The sequence below is a fragment of the Electrophorus electricus genome, chromosome 3, assembly GCF_041902795.1.
Source record: "Electrophorus electricus isolate QZ-2024a chromosome 3, ASM4190279v1, whole genome shotgun sequence".
Taxonomy (NCBI): domain Eukaryota; kingdom Metazoa; phylum Chordata; class Actinopteri; order Gymnotiformes; family Gymnotidae; genus Electrophorus; species Electrophorus electricus.
In genome coordinates, this window is record NC_137499.1 from 19,929,491 (window position 1) to 19,936,990 (window position 7,500).

At 45.8% G+C, this 7,500-nt stretch overlaps 1 long non-coding RNA gene across 1 annotated transcript in view; it reads right to left on the reverse strand.

Moving 5' to 3' along the window:
- The window catches only part of LOC145656948 (uncharacterized), a 32,216-nt gene that overhangs the window by 22,634 nt on the left and 2,082 nt on the right, over positions 1 to 7,500 (reverse strand). Inside the window, exon 1 of the long non-coding RNA XR_014122628.1 lies at positions 5,080 to 7,500. This exon is cut by the window's right edge and continues 2,082 nt beyond it. This is a non-coding gene — a long non-coding RNA (uncharacterized LOC145656948). The remainder of the gene's footprint in view (positions 1 to 5,079) is intronic.

The window sequence follows — 7,500 nt, forward strand, 5'->3', positions numbered from 1 at the left end:
GGCTGTTGGAGCAGAGTGGGGTGTGAAATGAGTAGTAGAGTCAGTCAGGAGGTGTGTTTGGGGGTGGGGCAGGGGAGGCCAGGGTTGGATGGGTGGGTCTGAGGGAGGGTCTTATGTAAAGAGCTCTAATTACTCCACTCTAAATGTGCACATGGGTTTTGTGTGTGTGTGTGTGTGTGTGTGAGTGAGAGAGAGACTGGCCTTTTCTCCGCCAGGGACCAGGCTAAACGGGCCAGTGTGACCTAGGTTTGGGGTTAGAGTTGGAGTGTGGGGGAGTGTGAGGGAGTGTGGGGGCAGAGGCCTTCCTGGGACACTTGCCCTAATCAGGCGGGGGAGAGCGTAACACCCATCCCGATGGCATCGCGGGCACACAGCAACCCCCCACCACCCTGCAGACACACGTGACAGTGTGTCTGGGGAGGAGAACTACCCAGCCTCCCCAGTAATTAACCAGAGAGAGAGAGAGAGAGAGAGAGAGAGAGAGAGAGAGAGAGAGAGAGAGAGAAGGGGGGGGCATATTAGAGATGGCAGCTCCATGTGGAATTATGGTTGGATTATTCTCCCCAGGAACTCTTTGCTCTCTCTCTCTCTCTCTCTCTCTCTCTCTCTCTCTCTCACACACACACACACACACTCTGCTACCACCCTGTTGCTCTAATGCCTGTTCAGTCTCAACACTGTAATGTGTATCTTACTCTGAGAATTTTCAATTTAATTCCCTAATTTGTTAATTGGTTTTTCCTCCATTGTACCACCCCTGCCCAGTCGGCTAATATTGCCGGACACTGCGAGATGGAAATTGGTTAAAAATGATAACGAATGACAGATATTGAAATAAATAAAACTGGAACGGTCCCTAAGGATCTGAATAGAGAAACTTATCTGCTCTGTCTGCTGATACAAAATAATTAGGCAAATTACATGAACAAAGGGCTTGGAGGGCTTTTTATAATGGTGTATCTCTCAACCTGTGAGTAAATACAACGTTTTAATGGTGTATCTCTCAACCTGTGAGTAAATACAACGTTTTAATGGTGTATCTCTCAACCTGTGAGTAAATACAACGTTTTAATGGTGTATCTCTCAACCTGTGAGTAAATACAACGTTTTAATGGTGTATCTCTCAACCTGTGGGTAAATACAACGTTTTAATGGTGTATCTCTCAACCTGTGAGTAAATACAACGTTTTAATGGTGTATCTCTCAACCTGTGAGTAAATACAACGTTTTAATGGTGTATCTCTCAACCTGTGGTTAATACAACGTTTTAATGGTGTATCTCTCAACCTGTGGGTAAATACATTTTAATGGTGTATCTCTCAACCTGTGAGTAAATACAACGTTTTAATGGTGTATCTCTCAACCTGTGGGTAAATGCAACGTTTTAATGGTGTATCTCTCAACCTGTGAGTAAATATAACGTTTTAATGGTGTATCTCTCAACCTGTGAGTAAATACGTTTGAATGGTGTATCTCTCAACCTGTGAGTAAATACAACGTTTGAATGGTGTATCTCTGAACCTGTGGGTAAATACAACGTTTTAATGGTGTATCTCTCAACCTGTGAATAAATACGTTTTAATGGTGTATCTCTCAACCTGTGAGTAAATACAACGTTTGAATGGTGTATCTCTGAACCTGTGGGTAAATACAACGTTTTAATGGTGTATCTCTCAACCTGTGAGTAAATACAAGCTTTGTATAGACACAATTCAGAGCTTGATGAAAGCCAAACAACATTACATGAGACACACACACACACACAGTTGATGTCTTAGGCGAGTAAAGATATACTCAAAGGCTCTGGATAAATGTCAAACATGGAGTGTCTAAATGTCTTACCTTTCTGATAAGTAGGGTAAAAAAGCAACCTTTATGAAATTGTGATGCCAGATGCACAATTACGCCCAGAGAGAGAGAGACAGCAAGAGAGAGAGAGAGAGAAAGAGAGAGAGCGAGAGAGCGAGGGAGAGAGAAAGAGAGAGCGAGAGAGAGAGAGAGAGAGAGAGAGAGAGAGAGAGAGAGAGTATAACATCATTAAGACCAGATGTCAGCAATCACTTGTAAGGTAGTCATCAGTGGGCTATACCCAAGGTGATCATAGTGGAAGTCATTTCTGGCTTTAGTAAAGACATTAGTAAAAGGTGCCTGGGAGAGAGATGGAGAGAAGGAGAGAGATTCAGTATGATACAGACTGAGGGAGAGATTCAGTATGATACAGACTGAGGCAGAGATTCAGTATGATACAGACTGAGGCAGAGATTCAGTATGATACAGACTGAGGGAGAGATTCAGTATGATACAGACTGAGGCAGAGATTCAGTATGATACAGACTGAGGCAGAGATTCAGTATGATACAGACTGAGGCAGAGATTCAGAACGTTCTGGACTGATCTTGGAGTGGCGGTTTGTCTGTAGTTCAGGTTAATTAGCTGCCGCTTATTTTTAATGAACTTCATACAGTTGTTTGCTTGTATAATCAAGGCACAGACGCAGAACCGCAAGCTAAGGTGCCAAAAATAAGCTGACGGAAGCAGAGGGTTGCTGTGGCTACCTCCTGCTAAATGGGAAAACCAACTGTCTGGTTCATAAAACTCGCTTAGCTCACACTCAAACAAAATGGACTGTAAAGTTCGTTAGATGAAAATATTAAAAAAGAATTAAGCTAATGGAGGTAAAATTAAAAGAAATGAGGCAACAAACATATCACACTGAAAATGGCATTGCTCTGACAGCTAAGATTCCTAATGACGGAATACATTCGGAAAAATTAAATGGCGTCCCGCGCTTAAATTTCTTTGAAAAGTAATGACCCATGAACGATGCACACTCCAGGGTTTTTTTGTGGGGAGCATTGGAGAGGAGGAGGGAATGTGTGTGTGTGTGTGTGTGTGTGTGTGAGAGAGAGAGAGAGACTAACAAAGAGAAATGTCCTGCAGTAAGTGTTAAGGTGGTTCCACTGAAGATGTGCTTAGCCCAAGGGAACTAGCTGCCACAGAAAGAAACAGAGAGAATGTATGTGAGTGAGAGAGAAAGAGAGCAAGAGAGTGGTACTGACCATGGCAGCTAAGTGTGTCCCATCTGTACCTGATGTTAGGAATTATATTTAAGGAATTTGCATCTTTCTAGGATGCCTTTAGACGCTCTGTGTCAGAGTGGCTTGTCTTATTGTATTCATTTATGTATGCAATTACTCAGATGTGATTAGTAAGTAATCCTTCTTTTCTGTTGTCACTTAACATTTTGCACTGCTTTGGAAAAACTATATAATGGCAGTTATACCCACCAAGAATTTTATATATCTATTTTGTATTTTATTTTATTTACATGTTTTAAAGGAATTCAGGGTGTGTGTGTGAAAGCAGAGAGAGAACGGTGGGAACAGAAAGGTGATCTGCAAACCATCAACTGCTGACAGAGAGTGGAGAGTCATGGGAGCCCATGTCCGGATACACCCATGACTGATCCAGCCCACGTCCGGATATGTCCGGATACACCCATGACTGATCCAGCCCACGTCCGGATATGTCCGGATACACCCATGACTGATCCAGCCCACGTCCGGATATGTCCGGATACACCCATGACTGATCCAGCCCACGTCCGGATATGTCCGGATACACCCATGACTGATCCAGCCCACGTCCGGATATGTCCGGATACACCCATGACTGATCCAGCCCACGTCCGGATATGTCCGGATACACCCATGACTGATCCAGCCCACGTCCGGATATGTCCAGATACACCCATAACTGATCCAACCCATGCAAAGGCCTTCCAGGAAGACTCCCGTGGAATGCCATTTAAGAGAGTGATACTATTAATAATCCAGAAACAATGTCCTGTCCTCTGTCCTGTTCAGGTACTGGGAGATGGAATACAAAGTAAAAGTGTGTCCTGATTGTTGCGGCGCTGTGTTGAGGACAGCAGCCCAGCGCCAGCCTGTCCTACCGGGCAACACTGTGTCCGAAACATCTGTCCTACCGGGCGACCCTGTGTCTGAAACATCTGTCCTACCGGGCGACACTGTGTCCGAAACATCTGTGCTATCGGGCGACCCTGTGTCTGAAACATCTGTCCTACCGGGCGACCCTGTGTCCGAAACATCTGTCCTACCGGGCAACCCTGTGTCCGAAACATCTGTCCTACCGGGCAACACTGTGTCCGAAACATCTGTCCTACCAGGCGACCCTGTGTCCGAAACATCTGTCCTACCGGGCGACACTGTGTCCGAAATAGGCTCGTGTCTCTGTTGAGGTCAGGGAAGCGCTTTCGCTCCCTGAAGACCAATACAGAGAGACTGAAGAGGAACTTCTTCCCACAGGCCATTTGAGCCCTGAATCAGGGAAACTGACTATAAATCTGTAAATTTGTAAGCTGGAACTGTACATCGTGTACATATCCATATATACATTGTGTATTTATACATATTATACATATATTGTACATACATTGTTATATATATTTTTTGTATACATATATTTTTTGTATATATATATATATATATATATATATATATATATATATATATATATATATATATATATATATATATTTCCTTATGTACCCGTTCTTTTCCCTCAGTTTAGACAGAGCATTCTCAAACCATTTCACTGTGAGTTATACCGTGTATGACGTGACAAATAAACCAAACTAGAACTTGAACTTGAAACATCTGTCCTACTGGGCGACCCTGTGCCCGAAACATCTGTCCTACATCCAAGGACAGCTGACTGGGACTGTAATGCGAGTAACACTGACTGTAACAACAGTAATGCTGACTGTAACGCCAGTAACGCTGGCTGTAACACTGACTGTAACAACAGTAACGCTGACTGTAACGCTGACTGTAACGTTGGCTGTAACGCGAGTAACACTAGCTGTAACACTGACTGTAACAACAGCGACGCTGACTGTAACGCGAGTAATTCTGGCTGTAACACTGACTGTAACAACAGCAATGCTGACTGTAACACGAGTAACACTGGCTGTAACAGACTGTAACAACAGTAACACTGACTGTAATGCAAGTAACGCTAGCTGTCCTGTAACTGTTGCACGAAATCGCAACTTACCACACTCTTTCTCCTCAGTTTTCAGTCTTGCTGTGGAGATGAAAAGGCACGTGAACAGCCGTGTTTTTCCAGCGTTTCCTGATTGTTTCAGATGATGTCCGAGTCGCCCAACGTCACCGTCTCACGGGGGTCGCAAGTTTAATTTCAGTTGGAGTTCTGGATCCTGTGAAGGCCTTTTACTGCAGCGGCTGGTAATCTCCTCAAGGAGCGACGGGAAATGACAATGGCAAAGCACCTCCAATAATTGGGTCCAACAGGCTTACAGTATTAACCTAAAACGAGCTCCCGTCCCCTTTTAAGTGCGATCCATTATTTCAATCCCCTGTTAAAAAAATAAAATAAAATTCCAGCTTAGAGAATATTAATATATCCCGAATGGGGAACGTTAAGATCGAGAGTTTTTTTGGGAGTATTTCGTCTGTTTTTTTGGGGGGGGTTTGTGGGGCAGAGGTCTCACCGAAAACTGGGAGGTGGGTGTGCTTTGCAGCACGCTTGGAACGAAACAAACGGACCTGGGCTCTTTGGATGTCGGCCGTGGCTCGGGACAGGGACGAGACACAGGCGGAGACACAGGCGGAGACACAGGTGGAGACTCAGGTGGAGACACAGGTGGAGGTGAAAGAGACAGAGGGAGCACAGCGCTGTCCACTGAAGGGTTATCGTTGCTCCGTGGAGGTTACACGCAAACATACAGACATATCGTTACCTTTAAAGACATGATACACCATTGTTAGACGCAATGCCTTCTAATTTACAGTGAGGGCTTCACCTCCCTGACCTGCCATTACACCCGTGACTCCGCCTCCCTTACCTACCATTACACCCATGACTCCGCCTCCCTCACCTACCATTACACCCATGACTCCGCCTCCCTCACCTGCCATTACACCCGTGACTCCGCCTCCCTTACCTACCATTACACCCATGACTCCGCCTCCCTCACCTACCATTACACCCATGACTCCGCCTCCCTCACCTGCCATTACACCCGTGACTCCGCCTCCCTTACCTACCATTACACCCATGACTCCGCCTCCCTCACCTACCATTACACCCATGACTCCGCCTCCCTCACCTGCCATTACACCGGTGACTCCGCCTCCCTTACCTACCATTACACCCATGACTCCGCCTCCCGTACCTACCATTACACCCATGACTCCCCCTCCCTTACCTGCCATTACACCCATGACTCCGCCTCCCTTACCTGCCATTACACCCATGACTCCGCCTCCCGTACCTACCATTACACCCATGACTCCGCCTCCCTTACCTGCCATTACACCCATGACTCCAGGGGCATGGTCTGCAAACAACCTCGCCGCATTGCTCCGCAAGTGATTAAGCAGACGAGGTGTTTTGCTCATGGGTAAACAGATCAGGCAGACAGACAGAGAGAGAGAGAGAGAGAGAGAGAGAGAGAGTGCGGAAGAGAGCACACTCAAGAGGGCAATCAGCCATGCTGTCTGCACAGGAGAAACAGAGAGTAGGAAAGAGAGTGAAACAGAGAGAGAGAGAGAGAGATACAGAGAGAGAGAGAGAGACTCAGTTACACGCAGGTGCTTCTCTCAGCTCTGCTACATTGCTTAATTGAGCAAATCTCTTATTTCAGACCCTCCTGTAGTTTCAATTATCTCACTCAGCACAAAAAGAAGCAAAATAACCCCCACAAAAACACATTCCCGCACCTGTGTCCCTCACACACACACACACACACACACACACAATGGTGTCAGTACAGAGTTAGGACAGTACAAATCCTCCTCCAACGTTTGTGTTACATCACTTTGGGACTCTGCTGTACCTAGACAGAATCTCCAACGGTGATACTGACCACCACTGCCATCCGGTACAATAACAGAAGGGTGCAGAGCTGCTTATGAAGCCATGTTAAAACTAGCTGTGGATAAAACTCACCTACTGATCTCTGGCTTTTGCTCAGTGTCACTGTGAGCCGTGTTCAGTATCACAGTGAGCCGTGCTCTGACGGCCCTGCTCAATAGCGGCCCTTTCACATTAGAACGTCGCGGGGAACGAAAAAAGATAATATGTTAGATTAAATATGTATGGGAGAATTAGGCTATCTCAAGTATTATATCATTTAAATTCAAATCGCTCCATCAGGGATGACTCTCCCTCATTAAGATGATGGGAAATATTAGCAGATGAAAACAGTGGCACACTCTCCCGTGTTAGAGCGCAAATTTCGCTCCTGAACTTTTTGTGCCCGTGAATACGAATGAAGAGGTTGGCGGAGACGGCGCGCACCGGGCCTGTATGCGGATCTGGAGACGATCCGGAGACGAACGGGAGAGGATCCTGAGAGAACGTTCTGGGGACAGTGCTCAATCACATGCACATCTACCCCCTCCACACACACATCAGTCCGCTTAATTACACCCGAATGTGAGCATTTTAATG